The sequence below is a fragment of the Pangasianodon hypophthalmus genome, chromosome 3 (assembly GCF_027358585.1).
Source record: "Pangasianodon hypophthalmus isolate fPanHyp1 chromosome 3, fPanHyp1.pri, whole genome shotgun sequence".
NCBI classification, from domain to species: domain Eukaryota; kingdom Metazoa; phylum Chordata; class Actinopteri; order Siluriformes; family Pangasiidae; genus Pangasianodon; species Pangasianodon hypophthalmus.
In genome coordinates this window covers 33,388,025-33,406,101 of record NC_069712.1, presented here as the reverse complement: position 1 = coordinate 33,406,101, position 18,077 = coordinate 33,388,025, and the positions used below count along the sequence as shown (strand labels likewise).

The following is an 18,077-nucleotide window of genomic DNA, read 5'->3' as shown; positions in this document are numbered from 1 at the left end:
TTCGCTGTTTACGATAATTGTGTACGATTTTACACACGAAGTCTGTAAGATTTTACTGCAATCCTTTCATTTTAATAACATTTTAATAAATCTCTATTTATCTCAAACAACACTGACAAGAAACACCATTCATTCTTTCTTTCATTCTTTCTTTCTCTGATCCAGCTATTCTTTGTTACATCCATCCATCCATCCATTCTTTCTTTCTTTCATCTATTCCATTGCCTTCCTTCCTTCCTCCCTCCATTTTTTTCTTTCTTTTTCTTTCTACCAACTTTTTCATTTTCCTTTCTTCCTTCCATCCATCCATCCATCCATTTCTCTCTCTCTCTCTCTCTCTCTTTTTTCTTTCATCAATTTCATTTTCCTTTCTTCCATCCTTCCATCCTTTCTTTCTTTCTACCATCTATTCCATTTTCCTTTCTTCCATCCATCCATTTCTCTTTCTCTCTCTCTCTCTCTTTCATCGATTTCATTTGCCTTTCTTCCATCCATCCTTTCTTTCTTTCTTTCTTTCTTTCTTTCTCTTGCTTTAATCTATTCCATTTTCCTTTCTTCCATCCTTTCTTTCTTTCTACCATCTATTCCATTTTCCTTTCTTCCATCCATGCATCCATCCATTTCTCTCTCTCTCTTTCATCGATTTCATTTGCCTTTCTTCCATCCATCCTTTCTTTCTTTCTTTCTTTCTTTCTACCATCTATTCCATTTTCCTTTCATCCATCCATCCATCCATCCATTTCTCTCTCTCTCTCTCTGTCTCTCTCTCTCTCTCTTTTCATTAGTTAAACACCAGTGAAACAGTGAAGTTTAGTCCATGGTGATGTGTGTAGATGACAGGAAGTCCTGCTGTGTCCTAACCCACAGATCTACAGAAACATGTTTTGGGTGTGACAGATTCCTGTTAGCTGCGTTCGCCTCACAGCTTCAGAGTAAAACTAAAGACATAAACGTCAGACACAGAACACGTTTTGGCCGTGTGTTGGAAGTGTATTTGAGGTGAACGGGGAAAAATGCCTACATATTTAATTGAGAGACTGACTCCTCTGCACTTGTTGGCTGCTGATGCGTCACGTCGCCTAATTCAGTGATTCAGTCTCCTAATTCCTGCGCGATCCCCTGAGCCTGAAGATCGCTGTGTGCACTTCCACCATGCGTTCGAACACTGCTTCCTCCCAGCCTCGCATGATGAATTGATTTTATCGGATTGTCCGCACAAAGACGGATTCTCTCACTAATCACTCCGTAATGCATCAGCAGGGAGAGACGAAGGCTGGACCCGGTCCTAATGACCCATGCATCATTTCCCATAACCTGCGAATCTCTCCGTTTCTCGCACGGAGCCTTTCGCACACTCGCTAGTCGTCCGGGCGGCGAAAACGGAGCGGCGGCACGGCCAAGAAAAACCCAGAAACACCCAAATCATCGGCGAGGATCCTCCCTCAGCGCTCGTGGAGAGAAATGTGGGGACGCACGGCTCATGAGCTGCTCTCAGGTTTATGCGAGTGTGTTTTAAAAGAGTGCACTCGAGGGAAACATTATAGGTGGTTACTCTCCGAGCGGCGTACCTCATCTGTATAACCACACGCCGGAGGAGTCCATAAAAACGCGAATTGCTCTGGTGAAGGCCAGAAAGCCAGATGTGACTTAAGGTCACGATAACGAGCATGTGAGCCGGTTAATGTGCAACAGGAATGATTAAAAATAGCAGCATTGCAGGCAAAAGTATTTCAGACAAAGCCAGACAACTCAACTCACAGCTTAATAAAGATAACATGATACTGGATTTCTTTATTTCAGGTCAAAACATATCAGCGTCTACGTTAATCGCCATGTACGCGCGATATTATCATCACTTTTTTTTTCTTCCTCCATTCATCCATGTGACAGGTTAGTGATGACTGGCAGAGATACAGAGGAAGACCAGGACCAGAAAAAAGTCCGAAAGCTCTACGGAAAATAGCAGATTAAATCAAAAAGATAGTCGAGTGCAAAAGTTAGCACCTCCTAGAAGTTCTTGAATGGAAAAAAGAAAACCACACATCAATTTTACGACGTATCTATGGCTACAGTTAATCCAGAAATTCATTCTTAAGCTATCGAAACAAGACAACACTCCACATGAGGAAAAACCAACACAACAAAGGATTTTTTGGTCTCCAGATCAGATCTGGATAAGGCTGTGTGTGTGTGTGTGTGTGTGTGTGTGAGACATGTGATATATCTGAGTTACAACAGATGTTTTAGAAAGAATGTGCAAAGTGTTAAAGGTGGGTGGAGGGACTGAATATAACAAGCGATAGGGTCCAGAAGCTGTTTCAGAGGATATGAAAGAAGATGGAGGCAGTTACAAAGGCAAAGAGGCAAAGAGTGGACATGCTATTAGAGAACAGCTACATATTCAGAAAGGGGGGTGAAAACTTTTGGACTAACTCCATTTCGGGTTTTCCTCCACTATTAACAACTTTTGTTATGGCATCACGCATTCTTTTGTTTTAGTCCTAAGGGTGCGAAAACTTTTGCACTCGGCTGTATTATCACAATATAAGTATCGTTCAAGACAAAACGCGTGACGGCAGCCATCTTGGACAACCGGATTCACGTTCTTCCTCAGTGCAGTTTGGAATCACTCTGCCCATTTAGGCCCCGCCCACTCCCAGCACTTTTAGGTAGAATTATCGTTTGTTTATTATTATTTTTAATTATGCAAGTGTTTTATTACTGTTCAAATTACCACAGCACTGTTTTTGTTATACGTGTCATCCTTTAATATTTCTTATCTGTTTATAGTTACATTTAATGTTGTGGAACGTCCGTGAAACAAGTTATAGCAGCTAGAAACAGTCGTTCCTTCACCAGCCTCTCTTTTTCCTCGCTCTTGAAGTTAATAAGATTAAAAAAAAAACGCAGCTTGTCATGTTACCGAGAAGCCGCAAAGAAGCGTAAACGCCTCTGTCCTGAAAATGACGTAAAGTTACAGCTTGACCTCTGACTGTTACAAAGCACTGACACTGGAGACTCCTTCCATAAATGTTTATGTGGAGCGTCCACTGAACAAGTCCCTGTGAAAGAGCTGTTACTACTAAGATGAGTGCATTAACATAAACCTGTGATTTATACCTGCGCTAATGAATCAACACCTTCTGACCAATCAGAATCCAGAACTCTACAGCGCTGTGGTGTAGCGTAACGGTTTATTCGTTCTCGATGGACATGCGACCTAACGTCTGTTCCTAATGTCTGTATTTTTGTATGACTTCATAAATCCTGCGGTTTAACTGACCACATGCCATTAAACTCAATCCTTTACCCATCCGATGTCACAACATGGAAATAATCGTCCTTAACACAAAAAAAAAAAAAAAAAAAAAAAAGAACCTCGCTTCCTTTTTTTTCTGCAAGACTGAAAATGTCTTTAGCGGTTTCTGTACGGAAAAGCACTTAAGACTCCTCGAGGAAGTTCCTAACGATGAATCAAAAAAACTCAGGAGGAGCGCTAAGGTCAAACCGATAGTTTGCTAAGCGGTGTGGGAAACGGCGGCTCTGCTAGCTCCCTCAGCGCTAACAGTGACTTCATTAGCCTGTTAGCGAACCGCTACACTGTGACACAGGTCGGAGAAGGATGCGTGGTTTTTTTTTGTTTTGTTTTGTTTTTTCGAGCTCTCTGTTCGTGCGATGCTACGGCTAACCCCGTTCCCTGTCACGGCGTGTGTTTATTTTGGTTGGTGCTGCTCCGCTTCCCTCCTCTGCTCATCTATGGCTCCCCGGAGACAGATTAGCAACTCTGAGTGAACGGAGATGGACGAGCGAAATCCCCAGCAGAGACGCTGGATCAAATCCTCATGTTGTTCTCTTGCCTGAGATGAACCAGGACCAAAAGGGTTGGGCTTCGATTTGAATTTTCTTCTGCTGGATCTGATTCATGTGAAAGTGTTGGACTCTTTGGCCTTGGCTTTATCTTTATTCAGTGGAGCGGAGTTTACTGGAAGGATAAAAAACAAGAACCATTTTGATTGATGTCTCATGTGTAAAGCTACGAGCATTAATCCCACCCTTTACCCTATTAACACACTGATCACACCCGACTTCTGCCAGTTACATTCGGAAATTTTGATGGCAATAATGGCATCAGAGTTATTTTTATTTTTTTTAACATTCCACACTTTGTTTAGTAAAGTAATCTGAAGAGAAAAAGATGAAAATGTCCAGTTTCTTTTGTTGTAACTCTGGGGAAACATTCAGCGAGATTTTACACAAAAGTTTTAAATGTGCACAGTTTCCTCGTTACAATTATTTTTTTTTAACGTAACTTGATGTAGCCTTAAAGTTACAGCTTTAGTTCTGACTGTTACACAGTGCTGAATGAGCTGTTGCTATAGCAACGATAACATATTAGAACGTTATAGAAAATTAATCAACACCTTCTTCTGACCAATCACAATCCAGAACTCAACAGCGCTGTGGTGTAACGTAATAATTAAAGCTTTGATCAATTGGCGTTGTTGTGCTAAGATGATTTAATGAATTGGAAAAAAAAAAACCATAAATCACACACCAGGGACTTTAACTGCAAATTTTGTGTGATTTGTTTGTTGAACTCTGACGATCAGTTACATGTCTACCGTTGCACCTCGAGGACCCCAGCGGTGGTTCTCTGGCACTCAGCAGAGCAGAACCTCAACCGCGTTTCTGTCACAACTACTCGAGGCTAAAGTGACGTGACCTTAAAGTCCGGATACGGCCACGTAAACCACATCATTAGCGGTACCTGTGTACGGCGAGCGCTGGACTGGCAGTATGGTAGACTCATTTCCGAAAAAAGAAAGCTGCGTTATTAGCGCCGGTGCCACTGCAGTTTTGGCAGGTTCCACTTTCTCCTGGAGGAAACTTTAGAACCTGAACGCGTGTCCTTGCAGTGTACCACACACCGTTTTTGGCGAAGTCGCTGCTTCTATTTCTCAAAACCCGGGATTTCCATTACGCCCCCCTCCCCCTCCGCCTGTCGCCGTAATGCTTGTACCAGGTCCGCGCAATTATTAATGTCATTATTAATAACTTTGTCCGCGGAGCTGATCGCTTCTCCAGCAGTGCTCAGAATCCCTGGAGCCGCCGAGTGCTCTGGGAAACGCTGTTCTTTGGCGATGTTCGATTTTTACGCTCATTACTCTTTGGGCAGGGTGAGGTTAGGGACAACGGTGCTCGAGTCTGAACGGATGACGAAAAAGAAAAACGGCCTCTGAAGGATCAAAGATGTGCTGATAGCCTTGTGTTTGCCTCCACAGCTGCTCCTTCTGCCTCTTTTCTCGCTAAATGATGAATGATTAGCGATGCAGACCCGGCTACCCGAAGCCTGAAACCTCTCAAGCTGCACTCGATGTCATCATTATTTTCTTTCGCAACCTTGTTTAAAGTCTTAAAAGCCTCGGCTCGCGCGTTAATTGCGTCGCTGAAGGCAGAAGCGGCGTGAGGCACTGAGCGCGTGGGTGGTCACTAAGTGTTTAACACATTCTGTTTGAGTTTCAGTGGCAGGGTAAACATTCCTCAGGCCCTGATGTATGACCGGGCCGACAAACAAAGCCGTCGGTCGCTTTGAAACGTTTTTCGGCTCGACATTAACGCCGGATGGAACGCTATTCAGGCTTCAAGAGCGAGTGCCGGAGTTTATTAAGCTGTTTAGAAACCATTTCTAGGCTGATGAGAACCTAATGGCTGTGAAGTGCTTTCTGCGCGTAGCACTTAAACATGACGTTGGCAGATTGTTCACTGAGCAGTCAGCGCTACATATAACGAATTAATAACATATGAACAAGCCAGTCAGCTGTTTACCGATTAGCCTCCGTCGATACGCTCGCAGCTTTAAAGCAAAAGAACAGAATCGATAAACAAACGTAGATAACGGACAAAGCAAACAAACTCAATCTGTCCTGACAAACAACGCATCAGAAACAGTCTATCACGTGTTTATTGAGGGTAAACGTGACGTCTTGCACAACATGATCGACAAACTCTGCCGTGCGAATACGGATATTTCGTTCAAAAACATAGTGTTTTCTCTGTATTTTGTCATCACATCCACATGACATTGGATTCATTTTAAAAAGTTTGTCAGGTTACATCAGAATTCTGGATTCTGATTGGTTAGTAGGTTGGTGAATTTTCTATAACAGCAGCTCTGACAGTCCCAGGTTCATATTAACACTCTCGTTCTAACACGTTATCGTTTCTATAGTAACAACTCATTCGCAGGGAATCGTATGTAATATAAAAACTTATCTAATCATTGATGGTGAAGTTTTCTGTATCGTTTAGGTAAAGTGTATGGAAGGAGTCTCCAGTGTCAGTGCTTTGTAACAGTCAGAGGTAAAGCTGTAACTTGAGGTTTTCTGACATCTTCAGGACAGATGAGTTTATGCTTCTTTGCGGTTTCTTGGTAACATGCGTAACAAGCTGCGTTTTTTTGTCTTACTAACTTCAAGAGAGAGAAAAGAAAGAGAGGCTGGTGAGGGAACGACTGTTTATAGCTGCTATAACGTAAGTGACAACAGGAACTAACTCGTTTCACGGACGTTCCACAACCTTAAAGGTAACTACAAATGGATAAAAAAGGATGATAATAAATAAAGTTGCTGTTACAGGAAATTATTCGACTTCAGGATGGTAACAGTAACCACTTTGTCTTTGATTATTTTACTATAACAGCATCACACAACACACACACACACACACACACATTATAATAAGATATTTACGGTTAAAAAAAAGTTCAATCTAGAACCCATTCTTCCATCTCGTAAATGCTGTATGAGGTTCTTCTGTACGAAGTTCCAGTTTACGAACTCTGAACTATCCCAAGAACCCTTGGCTTGCGGTGGTTTAATTACATGGTAAAATCATCACAGTGTACACCGAAGTATCGTCACAGGTCCAACAACACACACATTTCTACGCACAAGCTGCACTTCAGAGCTACAGCTTTAAACCCAGAGCCACAGAGGGAAATAATACAGATAACTCGCTCGTATTTCTTTCTCTCTTTTCCCCCCTCTTTCGCTCCACATCTGCATTGCTTTATGTTCGAGCTCAGCCAAAGGAAGCTCTAAAGCCGCATCGTCTGTTCCCATCTATTAAACATGATGGAGGGTCTGTCCTTCCTGCAGCGCGCTCCAATTTCCAACTAGATACGGATGGAAAAAAGTGAAGAGCCGCATTCCCCTGCTCTGTTTTTGGGAGAGAAAAGGCAGCGCAGGTCCTTATTATGGATGTTTGCATTTATTGCCTGTCATTTCCTTTGTTCTGCGCAGCCCATTACTGAGGAACAGAAATCAGAAGGGTGCGCTTCAATAACGGCTCAGCACACAGGGGTTAGCTGTCTGTGTGTGTGTGTGTGTGTGTGTGTGTGTGTGTGTGTGTGTGGAGACCCTAGTCCCTCTCCCGTTGCACTCAGAGGACCATGAACTGATCCTCAACAACAAGAAAAGTGAAGAAGACAAAGCTTCATTTATTTTTGAAGTTCATTTCATCGTTATTATTACTTATGTAATTATTACTTAACGCTATTTTCTTTTTTTTTTTTTTTTTTTTTGCAGTACTTCTTTCTTCACACTCTTAGCACAGCTGCATTCGATCAGACCACACACAAACAGTTTTTCATTAATGCGCCCGTAAGTGGCGTTTTCAGAACTTGGAGTTCGAGCGCTTTTCTGCGGCTGACGTCTGGCCTCGTTTATCCCGCTGGATCCGAATACATTTATTCATGAAGTGCTCGTTATGCAAGAGATGTGGTGTTCATGAACATCAGTTAGTTCTTTAAAAAATGTTCACATCCTTCCGTTTAGATTGTGTTAAATGTGAACCTCGATCGATCGGCTTTAAATCGTAGAACTGTCGATGAGTTACTGCGACTTTACATACGGATTACACCGTCACGTTTAAATCACTGAATTATCTCATATTAATGACTTTTTATTTCATATTAAAAAAAGAGATTCCAAAACAATCTATAAATTAAAACAAGTATGACTAGCTATAGTGTGTAAACAGTGTGTGTGTACAGTGTGTACAGTATGTAAATACTCTGTGTGTAGTGTGTATAGTGTGTGTATACTGTGTGTGTACAGTGTGTACAGTATGTAAATACTCTGTGTGTGTAGTGTGTATAGTGTGTGTATACTGTGTGTGTATACTGTGTGTACAGTGTGTACAGTATATAAATACTCTGTGTGTGTAGTGTGTATAGTGTGTGTATAGTGTGTGTCTAGTGTGTACAGTATGTAAATAGTGTTTGTACAGTATGTAAATACTCTGTGTGTGTGTAGTGTGTATAGTGTGTGTATAGTGTGTGTACAGTGTGTACAGTATGTAAATACTCTGTGTGTGTAGTGTGTATAGTGTGTGTGTAGTGTGTACATTGTGTAAATAGTGTTTGTACAGTATGTAAATACTCTGTGTGTGTGTAGTGTGTATAGTGTGTGTATAGTGTGTGTACAGTGTGTACAGTATGTAAATACTCTGTGTGTGTAGTGTGTATAGTGTGTGTGTAGTGTGTACATTGTGTAAATAGTGTTTGTACAGTATGTAAATACTCTGTGTGTGTAGTGTGTATAGTGTGTGTGTAGTGTGTATAGTGTGTGTGTAGTGTGTACATTGTGTAAATAGTGTTTGTACAGTATGTAAATACTCTGTGTGTGTAGTGTGTATAGTGTGTGTGTAGTGTGTATAGTGTGTGTGTAGTGTGTACATTGTGTAAATAGTGTTTGTACAGTATGTAAATACTCTGTGTGTGTAGTGTGTATAGTGTGTGTGTAGTGTGTATAGTGTGTGTGTAGTGTGTACATTGTGTAAATAGTGTTTGTACAGTATGTAAATACTCTGTGTGTGTAGTGTGTATAGTGTGTGTGTAGTGTGTATAGTGTGTGTGTAGTGTGTATAGTGTGTGTGTAGTGTGTACATTGTGTAAATAGTGTTTGTACAGTATGTAAATACTCTGTGTGTGTAGTGTGTATAGTGTGTGTGTAGTGTGTATAGTGTGTGTGTAGTGTGTACATTGTGTAAATAGTGTTTGTACAGTATGTAAATACTCTGTGTGTGTAGTGTGTATAGTGTGTGTGTAGTGTGTATAGTGTGTGTGTAGTGTGTATAGTGTGTGTGTAGTGTGTACATTGTGTAAATAGTGTTTGTACAGTATGTAAATACTCTGTGTGTGTATTGTGTATAGTGTGTGTGTAGTGTGTATAGTGTGTGTGTAGTGTGTATAGTGTGTGTGTAGTGTGTACATTGTGTGTAGTGTGTATTAACGTGCCTCTGCTATAGTCTGCTGATAACAGAGCTCCAGTCTAGACGCACAGGGAACGATGCGAAAGGAAAAAAAAGAGCGAGCCGTTGCTTCCGAGTGCGTTCCCCCTTTCCGAGACAGACAGAGAGAGCAGGAAAGTAGTAGCTGAATTTTATCAGCACACACACTCCCAACTCCCTTTAAGCGACTGGAGCTTCTCCTCCGCTGCATTAAGCTGATTTTCGAGGTCGTTTGTGGAGCTGCTGACATCAGGAGAGATGAAGAACAGACAGTCCAGCCCAGGGTTTATCCTCGGAATGACCCAGCTACAGATAAAACCTGGCGCTTCGCCCGACAAACACCACTCGGCTCTTACGACAACACGCTGCAGAAGAACGCAGAGGAACATAGCGAAGATCTTGGATCTTCTCGTCAATTGCTGCTGAATGTTTTTTATTTTTTTAAATGCTCCCCTGTTGACTTCCTCAACCATAAAGCCAATTCTATTTCTTTTTTTTTTAACCCTAAATAAAGTTTCTGACCGAAGAGATCAGCTGAGAAGCCAGAAGGAATTGTAATCGAACCCAGGATAAAATAAAACACTCATTACGCTGTGATGTGTTTTCCTCATTTACTCGTCATTTTAAATGTTCCTTAATGCTCCCTTGCTCACTTCGCCTCGCAATTTCCCCTTCTTTCGGTCCCTTGTCGATCTTCCAGTCAAAGTTCCATGACTTTATTAGACGATTAACATCACTGTAGGCTTCGGGACGTTGCGATCTAACTGGCGTCCAAAATATTCATGACGCTATTACGCTGTTACAGAACTTCTGGGATGTTATTCATCAGTTCCTCGTCCGTTACGCAAGTCGAAAATACGCTTTTAATGCTTACAACTATAACCGAACGATCCCCTGGTCACCATTAGGGCCTTTACGTTATTTTATTAACCCGAAAGATGTTCGTTAGAAGTCCTCTCATGACCCCGCAAGACACAACTTACCCAGAATGCTTTGCATTCAGAGAATATCCTTTACAACCCAGCAAAAACACATGGTGGAGCTAGCTTTTTTTTTTTTTTTTTAAATCCGATTTAGCCACCAGCTAGCTAATCACCTATCACAGGCGAAGGCGAACTCTTGCTTCATCAAGCACACATGAGAGAATTTTTAAAATATATAATATTTTAGTTAAAAAAAGCATTTAATTTGTTCCACACATTATATAAATCAGGCATATAAAATTTTTGTTTATGTTTATTAAACTTGTTTATATGTTTATTAAACTTTAAAAGAGTTTATTAGAATCTCTTTTTTTCTTTAAATATACATTACATTTGTTTACAATTGTTATTAAATTGGATAAATACATTACAGCCATGACAGCTAATGGAACTTTGTTACTGATACCTAGTTAGCGGATTATCCAGTTAGCATGCTAGCACTTTTTAGCAAGCGGAAATGGCGTGCAAACTGAGCGTGCATTCTTGTATTTTTTAACTTACAAAAAGTTAAAGGTGTTCCTCAAGGGACTCTTAGCGGCTCTGTTGTTTTTTGCGATTTTTTATTATTATTATTATTATTATTCTCACCAGCTCTGAATCTTAACCGCTAAGCCACACACTCAGTCTGATGAACAATGCTGCTAGCTAGCAAGCAAGTTAGCTAGTTAAGTTCTAACGTGTTGTAATATTAGCTGATTTTCAACCACATAACAACAATAATGTTCACGTATGCTCCTCTAGTTCCAAGCCCTGGATTTATAAACATAATTCTGGGTCTGTCAAAAAAAAAAAAAAGTCCTAATGCTACCTAGAAGTGCTGCCTAACTAGGGAATGTATCTTAATCCAGTTGTAGAAGAACTGTGATGAAGATCCTCCAACGATAGAGCTACGATTAAAGAACATTACTTTCTTAAGTTCTGTTTACGTCACCACACAAACATTGTGTTTACGTAAACATGAACTTTCTTCAAAGTGAGTTTTGTGTTAATCAAGTGATTTCTTTTCCGTTTATTAGCAGGTTTCGTTTATCAGCAGCGTGCTTGTAGCTGCATCGTGAGTTTGCTGTCTTCCTATTGGTGGATTTTAGACCAGTGGCGTAGCAGCAGCGCTCACATTCGTTTATCTTTAATTAAAGAGTTCTCACAAGGACAGATCTTTGGCGTCTGTCACAGTGGCACTAAATTAGTCACATCTTAACTCACCACCGAAAAATTCTTTTATGAGGTCGTGAATTTTTGTCTGTGAAGGCAGCGTAAAGCCGACAACACGACTAGTAAAGTCCTAAACGGTTAGCGCATTACAGCGAAGAGCTTGGGAAGGTTTCATGGTGGATGTCCTCCATCGACAGGATTTTCTTACACACACACACACACACACACACACACACACTGTCCCGTCCTCTGAGACTCGACATTCCAGTCGCACGCAGGTGAGCACCGTCTTAACCCCGAGATAAAAAACAGGCAAATGGAAGGACAGCCATATCGACTTTCTCCAAAACCCGAGGTCCTGAAACAAGAGCTCGGGGATGAGCGCTTTGATATCGGCTGCTCGTCCGTTTGCCTTGTGCTCCGTCCAAAGCTCACACAGCAGATACTTCACATTTATGAGGTATATTTGAAAGAACATAAATACGGCAAAAAAAAGGAGGAAAAGAGGGCCGGGTTCTAACAATGAGGCCTTAATGTAAATAGGCCCCATGCCTCGGCACTAACAGGGACCACATTGAAGAAGATGGCGTGCCAGTGCATGTGGCATAAAAAAAAAGAGCGAGAGTCCTGCTCTTGTGTGTGAGTGTGTGTGTGTGTGTGTGTGTGTGTGTGTATGACTGTGTGTCCTTTCGAGTGGTGTTTACGAACCCCAGAGGTTCCCGCAGTGTTTGTACGTGCGTGTTTATGATTATCGGTACACGACCGGAGTGTTTGAGAGCGTTTCCGTCCAGCGCGTTTCATGTTTGTGTGTGTTCCTTTTTTTTCCTCCTTGTGCTATAGCGTCCGTGTGTGAGTGCATGTGTGTGGTATGCGAGCGAGATGTGTGTGAGCGAGAGAGAACCATATGTGTACTTGCTCCCTTGAACCGAAGGCGACTGTTTCCCATTTCCTGATGGAAGATGTTGCAGAAACAAGTCAGCGAGCTAAAAAAAGCTGTGTGTGTGTGTGTGTGTGTGTGTGTGTGTGTGTGTGTGTGCGTGTGTGGATTTGCCAGGAATGAAATCAGACTCGATCACCTTTATCTGTTTCCTGACATACACACTGCTACCAATGACGATAACGTTATTATTTGCATAAAAAAACGTGAACATTGTTTTAAAGTTGAATTAAGTGCACAGTGAGGAGTTAATATCGAACCTGTGCACATCGAACTTAACTACAGACGTAAGCGCTGTTACGTGTGGGGGCGGAGCTTATCTAAAACAGAGGCGTGTCTTAGTTACGCACAATTCTGATCTTGAACTTAAGTGCATGTTTCTTGCGTGATTCTAGCGTGGGTGAGGAGCAGTGTTAAGTCCAGCGCCACTGTCTAACAGTTTGTTGTAACCACAATATGAAAAACGTTTTTAAATTTATGTTTTAGCTGTAAATACACTAAAAAAACACCTGGGTCTGTCATTCAAGGCCAATATCAAATACTTAAAAGTGACACTAATAACATCGTCATCAGAGGAGACTTCAAAGGAGACGTGTCTTAACCAGAGACTTTTTTATTTTAAGCGTAAGGTTTCTCTGTAGCAGATGAGCGCTTGGTCAGATTTTCCTTCAAACCGTGGACATGTTTTCTTTACAGCAGGTGCATCGATTTTAACACCATCATTAAACTAGTGTGATAAAATCTCCTACCTCCCACACACACACACACACACACACGCACACACACGTTACGATTTCACTACCTCGAGTTAGAATCTTGTAGCTTCATTACTTCATGCATTAGTAACAGATGAGTAAAAATAACAGGCTGTACTGGATCAAGTGCTATTCTATGCGCTGCTGAATAATGAGTGTGGAAGCCATTTTGTTCAATTAAACCAGTCATTAATGTGATCATTACAACTAACTCACATGCCGTGATATTCAAGATTTATTATATCTTATTATATTATTTATTATATGTTTATATAAGATTTATTTCAACACTCGCCATCTTCTCATTCAGATGCCATCTTATTAGTGTTTTTTCCTCTTGCTTTTATGTTACACTGATTATTTTCAGGTTTAAAGGTGTGTGTGTGTGTGTGTGTGTGTGTGTGTGTTCAGGAGGTGTGAACTACAAGCAGGTGATTTTAATAATCTGAATCAAGAGCTCAGAAAATCCACTTAAGCAGGTGCGTAACCCGACTCTGAATACGAGGAACTTTCCTCACGTAAACACTGACATAACTTATGAACACTTTTCTCAACACAAATCACAATCTTTATTTTCTTTCCCAAGTCCAGCTTACAGAATAGAGGTGCGCAAGTCGAAATATTAATGATGCGTTTAAAGCTTTAAAGAAGATTTTAAAGACTAAGAAGAAAATTGCCTTCGACGGTTATGAAACAAGGAACAGTTTTGTGTATTTTTGGCCTAAAATGTTTACAGGAATATTAATCACTTTGCAGGAAATATGAATGTGATTATTAATATGTAGCGTAAATTGAAATTTCTCACGCTTTCCGATAGGGGAATGGAATGAAAATGTAAATGAAATTAATTAGCTCACTTTTATCAGCTGTCATCGCATGCTCTCTCTCTCACACACACACACACACACACACACACACATACACACATACACACACATATACACAGATCATTGTAAATTTATTGCTCCTTAAACAATTTATCAATATAATTAGCTTTGCCAAGGTACATTTGCTGGGTACATGTGTAAATGGTGTGTGTGTGTGTGTGTGTGTGTGTGTGTGAGATTTCCTGGTAGTGGGACTGGGCTTTTTAATGCAATCACTTCATTTACATGCTGTTGTAAGTGTATATATTTAAAATAATCAGATGTGGCTAGAATAAGCACAGGTGTGTCTCCTGGGATTATACAGTTTATATTTCTTTTCTTTTTTTTTCTCTCAGTAAGTTCCGCTCGTATCGTTACGTTCTTCTAACGAACTTCTCTCGACCTGATAAAGTAACGAACATCCTAAACACAGGACCGAGAGGAAGGTGAGGAGGTCGACATGGGAGCGTTAGAAACAGGGTTGGAACTCAGGGCAGGACGGGAACATGAGCAACACACTTTCCACTCATTATATTGTATATATGTGCACGCACACACACGCACGCGCGCACACACACACACACACACACACACACACACACACACACACACACACAGAACAAACTGGATGCAAATGTTTCCACCCACAACATTTCTCAATTAAACTCGCTCCCTTAAGGTTCCTTTTCATCATGGCTTTAAACTAATCTAGCTCCATGTTTTTCATTACAGAACCACTGTGCTGGACAAATACACACACACACACACACACACACACACACACACACACAGTAAACTCCTGACATGTTAGATTATAGAAAGTTTATTGGAAGAATTCCGCTGCACGTAGACGGGTTGTCAGAATGAATTAAATTTTTTTTTTCACTTCAAAATAATATTTTTGTTTTATTTATTCATGTAAAATACATAGAAATAACAATGACAGTATTTTTCTCAATTAAGTACCCTATTAAATCTAAAATAATAATAATAATAATAATAATAATAATAGTCAGAATGACATTATTTTAGTACTTTAGTACTTTTAAGAACTATTTTAAAACATTTTTTTTTAATATTATTGTATTAGAAGACAAAAAAAATCCCCCTTTTAACATTTAAGATCCAGTGTTCTACTTTTATTTACTCAACATCAGACTGCGGAAATGTCTCCTATAATATTTAGCAAATATTTTATAACATTGTTTTAGGACATTAAGGAAAACCACTGTGAATAAAGAGTTGTGATTTACGATCAGATTTTTTCTTAAATTATGCATCATTTTTCATTTTCAACCAGAAAAATATGAGAACAATGTGTCCTAAAAGTGATATTTCCAAAAGTTCCAGAAGTGATGTCTCAGTTTTTCCGAGTCTAAAATGGCTGTTTTATTGGATGTTCAGTGCACTGATGATGTCACACCCTCTGTAGTGAGCAGTTATAGTGAAGAGGAAGCCATTTTGAGATTCAGCCACAGTGAACGGTGAAAGTTTATGGATCTCGCAACCTAAGAAATGTAAAATGTGAGCTAAATATGAGCGAAAGGAGAATATTACTGTGGGTAAATCAGTATAAATGAATTACATGATTATAAAACAATGGGCTAAAAAAAGCGACAGGATATGAAGTGTAGATAAACACTAGCTAATGCTCATTCAACATTATTAATATTCTAATATGTTTAAATACTAAAATGTTTAAACAATAAAAGTCTAAATGTATTTTTAAAGAGGATTTTATAGACCTAACACACAAATACACAAAAATATAAAACCCTCTAGACTTGGAAAAAAAATTAATAATAATAATCGCCAGTTTTCCGGTCATTGTCGCTCTCCCTCTCTCTCTCCCTCTCTCTCAGTTTTCCCAGCAGTATCGTTCTGTCTGAAGCGAGCTTTGTTATCTCTCCACCTCCTCCTCCGTCCATCCCTCCATCCGGCGGAAGAACAACGGACGCTTGTTAGGCGCAAAGCTGCTCCCTGCGGCTCGGAATAACTCAGAGACAACGAAAAACAAACAGGCCCAACGCCTCGGAGGGATATCAGGTTCATCATCTTCGCTTCTAATCCTCCTCCTCCTGAATCCCTCGCTCCGGTAGCGGCCGGGCCGAGTCGGGGCGTCCAAACAGAGGAGACTAAAGGTCCGGGTTCACTACTGAGAACGGGTTTCAGTCCATCGCTTATCAAACAAACAGGATTTTTACTTCACTCTTGATGCTTTTAATTTGAGATATCACAATATTTAATATTTTAAATGAGGAAGCTTGATACAGTTCTGACCAGCATGTTTTAAAATCATTTTACTCTCGTTTGCCAAACAGAATCTGGAATTTTTCTTCGGAAAAGTCACGTGACCTTCAGACTTGTTAAAAAACAATTCAGCCCTTTTTAAATAGAGTCCAGATCTCAATATCGTAATACATCATATGACCACATATCAGCACATGTTAATTAAGTGATTTCATCAGGCCGCATTTTGCCAAAGTTGATTATTTTCCTATAACAGCACATCCCCAAGTGTTTTATTCCCCTTACACCACAAAAACTTTCACTTACGATACAGCAGCTATAATCAATCATTCCCTCGTCAGCTTTTTCTTTTCCTTTTTTTCCTCCACAAAAAAGCGTAAATTCCTCTGTCCTGCTACAGCTGACTGTTTACAAAGCACTGACATTGGAGACTCCTTCCATAAAAGTTACAGAAAACTTCACCATATCGACGATTACTTTTTAATCCGGTTATGTGGAGCGCCTGCCGTACACGTCCCTGCGAACGAGCTGTTGCTATAGAAACGATAACGTGTTAGAACGAGCGCATTAATGTATATAAACCTGTGATTTGCAGCTGCGCTACTATCAGAGAAAATGAATCAACACCTTCTGACCAATCGGAATCCGGAATTCGACAGCGCTGCGGTGTGAAGCCCGTGTAAACTACCGTATATGGTTTTAGAGCCGTGTTAGAGAGAAATATCACTGCACAAAAATGTGTTCATGTTTCATAAGTGATGAAATAAAATCGCTTCCTGTTCGACATTTGGACCTGATCATCGGGATGAACAGCGAGCCGGGTTCATACCTGGAATTCCTGCAATTGTTTTATTTTTGCATATCATTTCACTGGAATGCTTTGTGCCTCACACACACACACACACACACACACACACACACAGTGCTTTGTCCCAGCAGTGACCCGAGACCCCACTGGCTGCGGTCTGCATTACACACCCCCTTCAGAGAGCTCGGCTGGGCAAGGGGACAGCATGAAACACACACACACACAAACACACACACACACACACACACAGAGCAGCCCGGCTGGAGAGAAGACACTTTGGTCGGCCAATCGCTGTGGAGCTTCCTCCATTACTGCTGTGTTTGGCACATGATCACTCACACACACACACACACACACTCATATTTGCACACATTTTTGATCACACACTTCCACAGACACATATATTGTTTGCTTATATGGATCCTATATATCTAATCGAAATATATAGAAATATATATAAAAGAAACATTTTCTCAATTAAATACTATAAACGCTCCAATAATAATAATAATAATAATAATAATAATAATAATGATAATTTTTCTGAAATATTGTGAAACTGATGTTGTTCCATTTTTTAAATTCAAGACTCAAACAAATATTCCTGCTCTTTCAACAGATCATTTGCATCCATTCATATCTGTATCCAGAATTACAACGATATCAAACAGTCGGGTTTCTTCATGTGGTCGTATTTACGCCATCATCAGTCGACAGGTATGAACATAAATCAACACTGTGGTACATCATCAATCACGCCAAAAGTAATTACAACCGCATGTCAGTCCATCTGTTCAATAGTAAATCATCAGCGAATTCACACCTGCACGCACACACACACACACACACACACACACACACACACACACACACACTACTCACTTCACACACCTCCTCTCATGGTCCTTGTATGAGAACAAAAAAAAAATCTAAATATCCCGTTTCTTTTCAAATATTAACAAAAGATACACACCTAATAAACATTGATAGTGTGTTATTAACACTTTATTCTAGCAAATAATGTAAGATTGGATC

At 40.3% G+C, this 18,077-nt stretch overlaps 1 long non-coding RNA gene across 1 annotated transcript in view; it reads right to left on the bottom strand.

The window, feature by feature from the left end:
* The window catches only part of LOC113541967 (uncharacterized), a 177,846-nt gene that overhangs the window by 33,241 nt on the left and 126,528 nt on the right, over window positions 1-18,077 (bottom strand). The gene's annotated exons all lie outside the window — the stretch shown is intronic.